Below are 14620 nucleotides of genomic sequence, written 5' to 3' on the forward strand. Positions count from 1 at the left end.
CATATGTACATAGCTATTGAGCTATTATGCTCATCTGTTAAGATTATCCTAAATGTACAAATAAGGGAGACCATGGATCTTTGGGTCTGGCTTACTTCATTCAATATGATTGTTTGGGGGGATTTTATTACTAAAATCATACTGGGTTTCTAAAAAGAACATGGATGCCTTCTATTTATGTTCTTCTATTTTATGTTCTTAAATAGTATTAGAATTATCAGTAGTATATATTTATTTAATGATCATCTTTTAATTCAGGTTCTTAGATTTGTTTGTTTAGAGTTAAACAAAGTGGTCACTTATGAATCTTTAGTTTTCTTTTGTATTTGTATTCCATTTTCATTTTTATTTTTTGTATTTTTCCACAGTTTTGTACCATTTATCTACTTGGGCACATGTCCTAACCATTTATGTTTATGTATTTTCAAGTATTGTTTTAGTGCACTGTGTTTGCATAGTAGTTCCATAAACATCTTTATTATTTACTTTTTATTTGTGATTCTTTCCTTCTGCTGTTGTTTCTAACTTGACTCTTATTGGTAAATATAAATTTTCCAACAATGAATTTCCTCTGATTTTTTTCATGGTTTATATCCTGTATTTCTGATGTGATGATGAATACATAGTTGGTTAAGAAATGGGGCTTTCTAAGGGTGAACCAATACAGCAGTGATACTCACTAGACACTATGTTAGAAATGAACTATACAACTTGTGTGGGAGGAGAGGGGGTTACCAGGGGAAAAGCTGGGAGTAAATGAGGGAGGGAGTGGCACTGTTGAAAAAGAAATGTACTCATTACCTAATTTATGTAATTGTAACCCCTCTGTACATTACCTTTATAATAAAAATTTAAAAAAAGAAATGGGGTTTTCCAGTTGTGTTATTGTGGGATCTATTATTGGATCAATTGTTGCATCTATTCTTTGTGTGAATATGTTGTAGGGCATCTCTGCCCTTGTCAGTAAGAGTCTTTTTTGTGCATCACTGATATCAAGCGTAACCATTTGTCTTGCTTACAGTGGAATGTTAACAGAATGTCCATTGTGGGATGGTGCCATTCCTCTTTCTGTACCAAGTAAGACCATCATGTTCTGAGCTGTGGCTGTTCCTTTCTTCTGGGTCCCATAATGAGGAAGGCATGGAGTAAGAGGTACAGCCAGAAACCTTGCTTGTTTAAAATGGATAAGATTTTAGGGTTGTTTTTGCAGCAAATACAAGCAAAACTGGCTGGTATAGCACATACTGAAGGCATAGTAAAATATACTCAAATATACATTATATATACCATTAAGTTTTATATGCAATGTATACCTAAATGTGATTAGTGAAATCTTTTGAACAATAATGTGTAGGTACCTGTATGGGACACAAATGTAATATTTACTATTTAAATCATTATAAAAAATATAGTTGTGTCTTTGATCTTATAGCACATTTCTGTATGTTATTGTGACTTGTTTGATGCCAAGTGTTTAGTCAGAAAAGTTCCCCTGCTGGATAAGAAATGTACCCATCACCTTGCTCATGTAACTGTAATCCCTTTGTACAGTATTTTCACAAAAAAAACTTAATTTAAAAAAAAGAGAGGGCTGGGAAGGTGGCTCATTGGTAGAGTGCTTGACTTGCATGCATGAGGCCCTGGGTTTGATTCCTCAGCACCACATTAGCAAAAAGAAAAAAACCCGGAAGTGGCTCTGTGGCTCAAGTGGTAGAGCCCTAGCCTTGAGCTGAAGAGCTGAGGGACAGTGCCCCACGACCAGACCCTCCCCTCAAAAAAAAGTAAAGTTCCCCTGTTCCAATTCTGTTATATCAACTTTAGGACATGGTTTTAGACATTCAGTCATATGACAAAAAGATTCAGTCTTGTTTGAGAATTTTAGAATCTGATTTTTATTACTTCTTAAAATCAGTGAAGGCTGGGTGCTGGCCATTCATGCCTGTAATCTTAGCTACTCAGGAGGCTGAGTCAGCCCAGTCAGGAAAGTCTTGTGAGACTCTTATCTCCAATAAACCACTAGAAAACTGGAAGTGGCGCTGTGGCTCAAGTGGTAGAGTGTTCACCTTGAGCTGAAGAGCTCAGGAACAGTGCCTAGGCCCAGAGTTCAAGCCCCATGACCAATAAAAACAAAACAAAATGAAGCCAAAAATCAAACAACAACAACAACAACAACAAAACAGTGGAAAGAGCTTATAATTGTGGTGACAAAATTAAAGGTAATTAAAAAATATTATTCATGTGAAGAAATTCTAACTTTTTATTGAAAGTACACTCAAGAAGTCAGGTAATACTTAAAGACCGCTGGGCTGGGGGGAGGGGAGTTATAGTTCAGTGGTAGCCTGCTTGCCTAGCATGTACAAAACACTGAATTTGATCCCTAGCACTGCAAAAGAATGTTAAAAGTGAACATCATGTTTTGACACCACTTACTGAGCCGTGCATTTTATTTAATAAGTGCTTGTAATTTTATAATTGTTTTAACAGTATATCTCATAGATCTAGGAAAAGTACATCAAATATCAAAAATGTTTCAAAATAGTGTTTTTAAAATACTCTCTATGCTACATAGTTGCTATTTTATATGGAAGAACAGGACTAAGTTAATTTTTTAACTTTGTTCTTAGAAAGCCAAATTTTCTTTATGGTCTTACAAATCTGAGTTTTAGTAGGCTAATCTCTGAGGAATCAGATATGCCTAAGAAAAAAAGCATCCACAGAGGAGCTACAACTAAGGACCATATGATTTACATTATTAGTGTTTCCATGTAATAATTCTACACATTGTTATCATTAGCAACACTATTTCAATCATGAATATCACCCAGTTCAGAAGAAATCATTTTTGAATTGTCTCTATTAGACCATGATCAAGAGGAAAAAAATACAAGGCTGAGTTTTTCTTTAGTGTTGTATCTGACATTTTTAAATAGACTCATTTTCTGTGGTTTCATGTGACCTATTACATTTGTCACTGAATGGCAAGGAGGCCTGTGTCTCATTAGCACTTCCGCTAGTACTTGAGAAAAATATCCTGAAAGAAAAAAAATGCAACCCCACCCCCAGCCCCACACTCCAACTCCTTGGATTTGGAGGCATTTGAGGTTTTGAGAATTTTGGAGAATATTGTCTAATTTTAGTTGAATACTCATCACTATATGTTGTTTTGAGATATTACTAACCTACTATCCAACTAGAAATATGTTTCTCTTTGATCCGAATAATGGTTTCTGATTGAAAAATTGGCTGTCATGTTATGGGTGAGATAGGATTTGTATGTGGGGGAAGGAGACTGTTTTATAAAAGAGAACAAAAGAATAGATGAGAGTTAAATCTGTTACTTTTCAAAACACTAGTATTTTTAGTCTGGTGCCCATGGCTCATGCCTGTAATCCTAGCTATTCAGGAGGCTGAGATCTGAGAATCCTGGTTTAAAGCCAGCACAGGGAGGAAAGTCTGTGAGACTCCTATCTCCAATTAACTAGCTAGCACAGGCAGGAAAGTCTGTGAGACTTATCTCCAATTAACTACCAAAAAAAAAAAAAAAAAGCTGAACGAGTAGGTTGGAGGGATGGGTAAGAATGCTTTTGATTACATGCATGATAGTCATACACTGCTTTGTTAAATGGCAACTTCTTTACTTAAAAGTAATAAATTTAAAAAAAGAAAAAAATAAGGGCTTAAAGTAGAGCTGTAGCTCTACAAAAAACTCTTGAGATTGACACTGTGAGGCCTGAGACTACCATATCAACTATTTCTGAATTTCTTGCTTTGCTGTTTTGTTTTTGTTTAGACAGCATCTCATTATGTAGCCCAGTCTGAGTTTGAACTTGCTATGTAGTCTAGGCTGGCGTCAGATTCACAGTTCTCCTGCCTTAGCCCTACTGAGCACTGGAATTACAGGTGTATACCACCAAGGCAGCAAGCTACTCACAGAGACAAGACTGACCCAGGGACCACTGAGTAAGGGAGAGCTCATTAGGACTAACTGAGGGCCCCTTCAGCCCTTGTTCCAGGAATCAGGTTTCCAGTGTAGCATGCTTCCTTCTCAATAGCTGGATACTCTAGTTGTGAGCAAGAATGGTATTGGTTCTTGTAGGGCAGGCACATAGAGAGGTCTTTTGCTTTTTAGCATCAAGAAGTGAGGACCAGTTAACCAAGTCAATTTTCAATGAAATAAAAATTTAAAAACAGTGTGTTGCACATTTTTACAGAAAAGAACATCTTTACTTTCTTAAAAATATTCCATTTGCAAGGGCATATATGAGCCATAGCCACAAATAGTAGATGTAGGAAAAGGGTAGTTTTGTCTACACCTGTTTTCCAAGCTCTTGTAATGCATCATGACAGGCAAGTTTCTCTTGACTCCATCTACCAGCTAGTTTTCTGGAGGAAAATACATTTTTGTTTTCAATAAAATCTTCCTTTGAAGGGAAGTACCTAAGGATCTGAAGGGAAAGGACATTTACTTACAGAGATGTCAGTTCAGTGGGATATAGATTTCTAATGTCTGATTGAAGTTTGATTGTATTGAAAGCTCTTTACTCAGTTCTGATATTTTATCAAGATTTTTTATTTTCTATTTCTATTATAAAATGTATATGTACATTACATACATGCATACAATATACTTCATTGACTTCAACCCCCCCAACACTTCTAAGCTCTTTCCATCTTTGCAAATTGACACTTTACACCCATTAAAAACAAAACCCACTTTTCCTTCAGCCTGTGGCAGATCTATTCTACTTTGTCTCTCAAAAATTGCATATTCTAGCTATAAGATTCTGCTATTTTCTTTGCTATTTCTAGGTGGCAATTTGAACTTGGAACCTAGCCAGTCCATCTTCGATAATTTCTGACATATGTTGACGCTGAAATTATGTTCATCTCTAAAGTGATTTTTATACTTATTTTTTAATTTAGTATTTTATATATCACATTTCCTTTCTTCAATGCACTTAACACAAGATAAAATCTTAGGATGTTAATATCAACAAGTAGGTAAGGTAAGTGTGTGAATATAATATAATAAGCTTTTGCTGTAAGTGGAGTGATTGCTAGGTTGCCACTCATCTTAACCACGTCATTATTATATCGAATCACCTTTGTAACTTTGAAATAATTTTTAGGGTAAGATGCTTCTGAAGCATTAGCCAATGCAGTTTCATTCTTGGTCTGTTTGTTTGATCCTTCTTTGCCCAGTCAAGTGGACCTTCCATATTTCCTATAGCATGGAAGGAAGACAGAAGAAAAGAAGGTCATTCTTGGTTTGTGCTTGAAAACTAAACCACATGAAAGGAGAGGAAGTCAAGTGAGTATGAATAAATTGGAAAATTATATAGTAAGAGAAAACTTGTTAATATTCCATAGGCTGAGAGTAGTGGCAGAGAACAGGAGAGAGTATCTCTAATCAGTGGGAAGCTTAGTGGAATTGAGACAGATCATGGGAAAGGAAGATAGAGATGGGATAGACCAACATTCCATACTCCACTTGAGCAGACAGATGAAGTATTCTTTACCTGTAGTCATAAGGGAGTTAAGTCATTCATTGTTCATGGGCTTACTGTATATTCACGTATCTATTTTATGTATTTATATTTATGTATAATATGTTTATATCCAATTATAAATATTATATGATATATAGTATGTAATATATAGTATATTATATATACTGTATTCTATATATATAAGCAGTTTAATATATCTTAGACATTTGATTTCAGGACTCCAAAGATATTTCAGATATAAAAATTCCCATATATATGTATATATACACATATATGTATATATTTATGCATAAATATATACATATAGATATATTCATACATATATATAAATTTTTATAAGAAATTTTCCATTGCTCTAAGTGTTAGTAACATTAGCTATAAACAAGGAGGTATTTGGTTGGTGGCTGTAAGTACTAGTTTTTATTTATTTTTTTACTTTTCAGGCCATAGAACATTTTTGTTCAATGAAATACTATTACCCTTTTTGGCTTGGTATTGTAGGACAAGGTGTACTTATAAATTGAGCCTAGCAATTTGTTCAGATTCATGTGTGCAGAGAGGCTAGACATTGGCAATGTTGATAGAACTAGCATTGTGATGGGAACAGACAAAACCTTTACTTTATTCTAATGGTTATGCCTGCACTGAGCAGTACAAACCACATTAGATTTTTTTATTAGAAAGGAATAAAAAGCAAGGTCCATCCAGTCCAGGGTAGAAAAGTAGTGTAAGGAAAGTCTTGGAACTTATGAGCACTGGAATGGACAAAAGTGGGCAAGTTTTACTACTTGGGCAGAAATTCTGAGAAGGAAAATGGAAAATAAGGCTGGCTAAATGAAGGCCTTTGACATTTATTCATCAGGAAAGCATGGCCATATTGTTAATAACAGGTAAAGAAATGGCTTAGGAAGACTAAAATGACAGTAGTGTATCAGGATTAGATTTGAATGGCTGGATGGCAGAGAGAAGTTCTTAAGAACTAGATGGAAACAGAGAGAAGAAAATAGGAGATTTTATTCAAAGGTTTATTAACCCATAGAATAGGAAATGAAAATGAATGTGGAAATGAGGATGACTTAGGACTTTGGAATAGTGGATAGGTGATGCCATCAAAAGGAGCAACAGACAAAATTTGTTCTGGGGGCCTTTTCAGTGTAAGGCAAATCATATATATATATATATATATATATATATATATATGAGAGAAAGAGAGAGAGGAGAGAGAGAGAGAGAGAGAGAGAGAGAGAGAGAGAGAGAGAGAGATTGTTTGTTTGAAACAAGGTCTTGCTATGTAGCCCAGGCTGGCCTTAATTTGAAATTCCCTTCCTGATTTCCTCTTAAAAATAAAATGTTTCTATTTTCTTTAAGTAGTTGTACAAAGGAGTTGCCATTCAACAAAGCAATTTATGAATGCAATACATCTTGACCAATGTCACCCCTTTTATCATTTTCCCCATCCCTCCCTACCCCAGCCCTTCCCTCATTTTCTTAATTTTGTGCAATATGCATTGAATTTTAGAACTGCATTCTCCCCCCTTCCTCTCTTCATTAGTCTATCCTTCTCCCTTTGACCTCTTCTTTCAAGTACCTGCTTTCTGGTTTTTATTTTGTTGAACTGTGTTAGCTTTTTAAAGGAATTAAACCCTGAATCTACTGTATTTCAGTTAATACACTTTTATACAACCCTGAAGTGTTTATTTACATATTTATAAATTAATTCTAGCTTCCACATATGAGAGAAAACATGCATCATTTGTCTCTCTCTGCCTGACTTCACTCAACATAATTTTCTCCAGATCCTTCTATTTCTTTGCAAATGATGCAATATCATTCTTTTTAATGGATGAGTAAAATTCTATTGTGTATATATTCCACATTTTCTTCCTCAGTTTGTCCATTGAGGGGCATCTGGGCTGAATCTATACCTTGGCTATAGTGAATCATGCTTCAGTAAACATGGTTGCACTTTAATATATATATATATATATATATATATATATATATGTTCATTCATTTACTTTGTCATTTACTTTGGGATATAAGTGCTCATACATTTGGTCAAATGTTATTCTGAATCTTTTCATGAACATGGTTTGTAATGAGAAGACCTTTAATAAAGCAGAAGTCCCTCAGTGTACATAGGCTTTATCCAATCAGAGGGAAATGTGGGTAGGTATGTGGTTGTGGGGAGGAGATAGGTCAGGGCAAAATATACCCTTCAATGACACATCCACGGTGACCTACTTTCTCCAACTAGGCTCCACTTCCCAATAACCCCTTTAGTATGAATTCATAATGAATTAAACCATTGATGAAGTTAGCACCTTCATGATCCAATCATGTGTAAATGATTGGATCCATATGAACCTGTTAGGGGACCCTCCATGCACAAACCATTAATACATGGATTTTATTTTTAAATGGCTTAAAATGACTGTAGTTTATCATTTAGGGAATCAATTTGTCCTTCATTTGGCTAGTGTGAGTCTTTCAAGCTGATTTCTGTATCTTTGTGACATGTTTTTTTTGTTGTTGTTGTTAGTAGTGGGTCTTGAACTTAGGGCCTAGGAACTGTCCTTGAGCTCTTTTGCTCAAGGCCAACACTCTACCCCTTTGAGCCTCAGCTCCACTTCTGGTTTTCTGTGGTTAATTGGAGATAAGAGTCTTATGGACTTTAATGCTTTGCCTAGCTTTGAACTGCGATCCTCAGATCTCAGCCTTCCTGAGTAGCTAGGATTATAGGCATGAGCCACCAGTGCCTAGCTGTGACATGATTTTTAAAAAAATATTTTCCAGTACTTTTCTCAGTTTCTGGCTTACCAGTTGCTGTAGGTCTATATTAGACCTGTTATGGAACTTACCATTTCTGATAAAACCCTGGTTTCTCATAGTGGGGGGCTCTGTTGTCACACCTTTGAGTATTTACCAATATTTTGGGTAAGAAGTATATCTTAGCATAGTTCTGTTTGTTTTTCTGTTTTGAGTGAGGCGAAATATCTTTTCACCTGCTTTAAGGCATATTTCTGGTGTATGTCCATTTCAAAGGATTTTTCATCTTTTTCCCTCAAATTTTTGTCTTCTTTTTTAGTATTGGAGATTAAACCCAGGACTTTGCACTTGCTAGGCAAGTGCTTTGCCACTGAGCTACATCCCAGTCCTTGCCCTCAAATGAAAATAAAATTCTTAAAGTTAAATATGTTAATCAGTTATTTGTGATACTTGTTACCTATATTTTGTATCAGCTTTTGTGCTTCTGAATTTTGGTAAATAAAACTTTTCCCTCCATTATAATTAAAGTAGAACTGATTCATGTTTTCTTCTAGTACTTCTATGCTTTCACTTAGCTGACTTGGATATTTATTTGATTCTCAAGTTGTAGTATTTCCTTAAAGATTGTTGATATTTATGTCATCTTAGCTATTTGCTTTTAAAAAACATAAGTAATTATCTGTTAACAAATTTGATTATAGTATTTATTATGCAACATACACATACATAAGTATATATGTATATATATACTTATATATACACATATATACATATATATGCATATATATGTATACATGTATGCATACAAAATCATCACATTGTGCACCTTGAATATTATCTGTTTTTGTCCATTGAATATTTAATAAAAATAATCTAATATAAGCTTAAAATAAGGTATAAATAGATAGATAATTATTATATCCAGCAATTTTAGTGGTTTTTATAGGGAGTAGTATTGAGAACATTGAGTCTACTTTGCTGCTGGAAATGGAAGTAGGCTAATCCCTTCTCAGCAGCCCTTGAAGAAGATACATTCTTTGTCTATGCACTTCCTAAACCCACATTCTTACCATATATAAGCTCATATTCTTTGTACTTGTCTCTTTTATAGCCCAGAAGATTTCACATGGTAGAATTTCCACTTATCAGCAATATAGTAGATGAAAATGAAACTCAGATTTTTAGAAAAAATCTTTCTGCTCCCCAATACATGTGACCTGGTGCAGTTGTTGTTTTTGGCACTTGGAGATTTGAAGCCAACTCCATAGACATTTCTCTGGGATGGTCTATGCATCAGGGCAGAATTGCTATACCAGTTCCATCCAAGAAAAGCTTAGTGGCTGTCAGCTGATCTGGGGTCTTATTACCTGCCTGCCTTCTCTGTAAATTCTCTTATACTCTGGATTTTGTAAAATATTTTGATTAAAAGAGAATTCTGGTGCATTGTAGTCTCTAAACAGAAAATATATCTTGAAAATTATTGTTAGTTTTAACGATTAAGATGATGCTAAGTGAAATGAACCCCAAGATATGGACAGAAGAGGTCTTTCTTTTGTTGTTGTAGCTTTTGGTCAGTCATGGGGCTTGAACTCTAGGCCTGGGCACTGTCCCTCAGCTCTTCAGCTCAAGGCGAGCACTCCACCACTTGAGCCACAGTGCCACTTCCTGTTGTTGTTTTTAATGTACTACGTGATTTTTTTGTTTCCTTTGTATGTTCTTTCCCCTCTGGTATATCCCCTGTTGTCACTGTACTTGATTTTGGTACCCTGCATTTTGTATATACATTTGTCTAATTTGAGGAGGGGAAGGGGAATAACAAAACACTGAAACAAAGACACAGGATAAGCCATTGCAATAATGATATCCACAAAACAGTATATTGGAAATAAGCTTTACAACTTTGGGGTGGGGGGAGTGAGGGAGGTGGGTAAGGGAAGGGATAGTGGGAGACCAATAAGAGAGGAGGTAACAATGCTCGACAAGAAATTACTCATTGCCTTATTCATGTAACTGTAATCCCCTCAGCAAAGCATCTTTACAATAAAATAAAATTTAAAAATATAACTTTAAGAGAAGATCCTCCTTAAGTTCATAGTCTTTAAGTATGTTCCGCAGTTTTCTCTTTACCTCACTTCCTGTGCCTTTTGGAAGCTGCATGAAGCTTTGGAGCTAGTTCCCTCCACAGTGTTTGCTTTATAAATATTTGTGGCAGAATCATCAGACAGCAGTAAACAAAGTTTGAGGACATGCTGACAATTCTCTTTGATCTGAAATGGTTTAGATGATAGTCAATTATATGGAGCAATGGCCACTTAAGTCTTTGGTTGTCTGGTGAGGGAGTTACCATCATTATAGTTGGCTAGGAATATTGTAGAAAACATAGGCAGCAGTGCCAGAATATTTCAAAATTAACTCTAGGAATGTGAAATATTTGAAGGTCAAAGTTATGGATCATAATAAAAGGAAACTAAGCATATCGAAACTCTATGATGTCTGATATGAGATATCTATGGAAACTCTGAGACTCCTTTCTCATGGTGGGTTTTAGATTGCATTCATGGATGTGGTTTCTGTCTGAAACTCACAGCAGTCTTATGGAGCAGATGGCTCAGAAAAATCATGCCCCTTTGAGGTACAGCACAGAATGTGAACCTTCTAGGTTTTCTAGCATTATTGTCAGGGTTAAGACTGAAACTCAGCACTGGGCATTTGACTGAGTACTCTTTCTCATTAAATATTAGGAAGATATAAGAAAAGAAGAAAAAAAGTTCAGTGTCCAGTTAGGTTTAGAGGTTGTTACAAATGGCATATTTAACTTAATACATTTTGAAAATGTAATGAAATTGGTGAATGTTGGAATGGACTTCCTAGGGGAAAACCACTTTTTAAAAAAGTTTGAATATGATGTAAAAATAATCACTGTAGGACAACAAAGCACTTAGTGGGAGTAGATGTTAAGTATAAACAATGCTACTGGATAATAGGTGAATTTTTGTCTCTTTGTAGAGAGATCCAAATCGTGTGCTCCCATACACAACAAAATCACTATAGACTTGTGACTCTTCTGGGAGTTTTTTTAAGTGGATCCATGGTAGCCAGTAGATAGCCAATGTGGATTTCTGCTTACTGAGAAATTTCAGACATCTTTCCCTGGACCTTTAACTGTAGTCTTGGGAGAGGAAATGATAAGAATGAAGGGAGGCGTAGAGTAGGTTTAGGAGGCACATACTTGGCTGTTGCCATTGTTTGAAACTTTCTTGGTGTAGAATATAGGTTAGCACCACCTTTTACTGTGATATACTACTTTCTAAGGCTCAATTTTTCTTTTATTTTTTTTAAAAAAATTATTAATTTAGTTTATTGTTATTATAGAGGTGATACCTTCTGAAGTTATACACTTGAATACACCATATATAAAGTAAAGAAGACAGACTCATCAAAAACTAAAAACTAAAAAATAAGAGCGGTCTTTTGTTTCTGTATCTTGGAGTTCATTTCAATATGTATACTATTTTATATAAATATGGAGAATCACTTAGGCACTGTGCCTTTGTGTTTCTCTCCTAAGAATATCCACTTTTGGCCTTACTTTGTGTGAATATCTAGACTCCTGTATATGTTATCATACTCCAGTGTATTTTAGATTTAATTCTGCATATCAGAGAGCTAAGGCTCAGATTTTCCATTGCATTTTTTTTGAGCCTGAGAAAAAGGCAAATAGAATTTTCCAGGACTGCAAATGACAGCCCTTTACATGGCTGTTCTTCCATCTGCTGCCAGACACCTTGAGCTGTAGAATAAAATGTCCCAGTCTTGCTTCTTAAGGAATTGGCTCTTAAGGAATTGCTGTAGAAATCCATCACCTATTCTCTAGTTTACTTGGTTAAAGTACCTTTGTGAGAAATCAGTGGAAAACAACAGCCATTAAATCAATAACTAAAACAAATCTGTTTTTTGGATAACTAATATTCTTGAGTCAAAATTAGGTATTCTAAGATATAATTTAGGGACTGCATCAGGTCACAATATTTTTTTGCAAGTCCCATCTGAAGTTTCATGCATGATAGAGTTGTTAAAATGTAAGTTATTAGGCACAAAGCCTGGTTAGAGACGCTATGCCAAGTTGAGACAGTTTTGGTTTTCTCAAGGTTAGGAAAGCTTTGCATCTTCCCTGGGGCTGGAGCTGGAGCCAGGGTCAAGGTTGACAGACAGCTAGCCACACTCCTTAGAACATGGACGGGACTTTAGGAAGTGAGGTGTAAATCTAATCATGATTGGAGAATTTTATTTGTGGTAAATAAACACCCGTAAGTACAAATTAGACCCAATATTTGAGCTATTTTTTTAAATAAGTGTTTTTATTGTGAAAATACTGTACAGAGGGGTTACAATTACATGAGCAAGGAAATGAGTACATTTCTTTTTCTTTTTCTTTTTTTTTTTTGGGTCCGGTTGTGGGGCCTGAACTCTGGGCCTGGGCACTGTCCCTCAGCTCTTCAGCTCAAGGCTAGCACTCTACCACTTGAGCCACAGTGCCACTTCTGGCGTTTTTCTTTTTGCTTATGTGGTGCTGAGGAATTGAACCCAGGGCCTCAGGCATGCAAAGCAAGCGCTCTACCACTGAGCCACCTTCCCAGCCCCATGAGTACATTTCTTAACAAGCATTGTTGCCTCCTCCTTTGTTTTTCCCCTACCATCCCTGCCCCCCCATCTCCACAACTACACCCCCCCCACTGCCACCCCCTGCCCCTGCCAAAGTTGTAAAGTTTGTTTTTCTTTTTTTTTATTGTTAAAATACCGTACAGAGGGGTTACAATTACATGAGCAAGGTAATGAGTACATTTCTTATCAAGCATTGTTGCCTCCTCCTTTGTTTTTTCCCTTACCGTCCCTTCCCGACCCCTCCCCTCTCACCAAAGTTGTAAAGTTCTTTTTTTGACATAGCATCCTGTACATCTCATTGTTGCAATGGGTCCACCTGTATCCCTATTTAAGCAATTTGTTTTTTCCCTTCCCCTCCACAAATTATACCAGCATCAAATACAGTGAAAACAGGAGTTATACCATGGGGAACGGACATACAAAGCAACAAAGAAATATCTTATAAATATGTTAGAAACAATAGCAAGAAAGAAAAACCATTTGAGTCCTTATCTTGGGGTTCATTTTACCTAACATCAACTTATCTGACTGTTTCTGCCTGTCTCAGACATATACTAGTAATTGCAAATAAGGGAAACAATGGGACCTATGTTTCTTTGGGCCTGGCTTACTTCACTTCATATGATTTTTTCCAAGTCTTTCCATTTCCTAACAAATGGGGAAATGTCATTCTTTCTGATGGAGGCATAGAATTCCATTGTGTATATATACCACATTTTCTTGATCCATTCATCTACTGAGGGGCATCTGGGTTGGTTCTATATCTTAGCTATGGTAAATAATGCTGCAATAAACATAGTTGTGGTGGTGGCTTTAGTATGGTCTTGTTTGTGATCATTTGGGTAAATGCCCAAAAGTGGGATTGCTGGGTCATAGGGGAGCTCTACGTGGAGTCTTTTGAGGAACCTCCATACTGCTTCCCTGAGTGGTTGAACAAGTTTATACTCCCACCAACAATGCAGTAGGTTTCCCTTCTGGCCACATCCCCTCCAGCATCTGTTGTTATAAAGTTTGTTTTTCGACATAGCATCTTGAACATCTCATTGTTGCAGTGGGTCTACCTGTATCCCGATTTAACCAATTTGTTTTTTCCCATCCCCTCCCCAAATTATACCAACATCAAATACAGTGAAAACAGGGGTTATTTTCTTCACCAGCCCCCTTTTGGCTTCTCCCTCCCCTATCTGCCCTTTTCTTGTTTTTCTTTTCCTGGCTGCAAAGGCATTTATGTATTCTCTTAAGGTCTACAGCCTCCTCTAACGGTTCAACACATTTACAAATGTCAGTATTCTGCCTTTGTGAGGCAGAAAAGAGAATGGCATAAACTCTATGTCCAGGAGTCTTTCCAGGCTCTGTTCCAATGTCCACACTAGCTGGCCAGAGCAGTCTTCCCAAAACACAAATACATTCAGGTCACACATAGTTAAAGCCCTTCTGGGATGCTCCTCCAGCTTCACATCTCACCTTAAAAATAGCGCACACCCAGACCTTCATGATTTTCTACATTTTGACTTATGTGGCTCCTTCTACTTGGGAAATCAAACATACAAAAACACAAGCCAGTAATGAAGCAAACAAACCTACTTGGATTTCATGGCTCTGTTTTAATATCTTTTCTTCTGTGAAGATCTTACACCCTTGCTTTTACTTGTAAGACACAGTTATGCTTCTTCTCCCAT

The sequence above is a fragment of the Dipodomys spectabilis genome, unplaced genomic scaffold, assembly GCF_019054845.1.
Source record: "Dipodomys spectabilis isolate Male_0828 unplaced genomic scaffold, ASM1905484v1 ptg000066l, whole genome shotgun sequence".
Lineage (NCBI taxonomy): Eukaryota > Metazoa > Chordata > Mammalia > Rodentia > Heteromyidae > Dipodomys > Dipodomys spectabilis.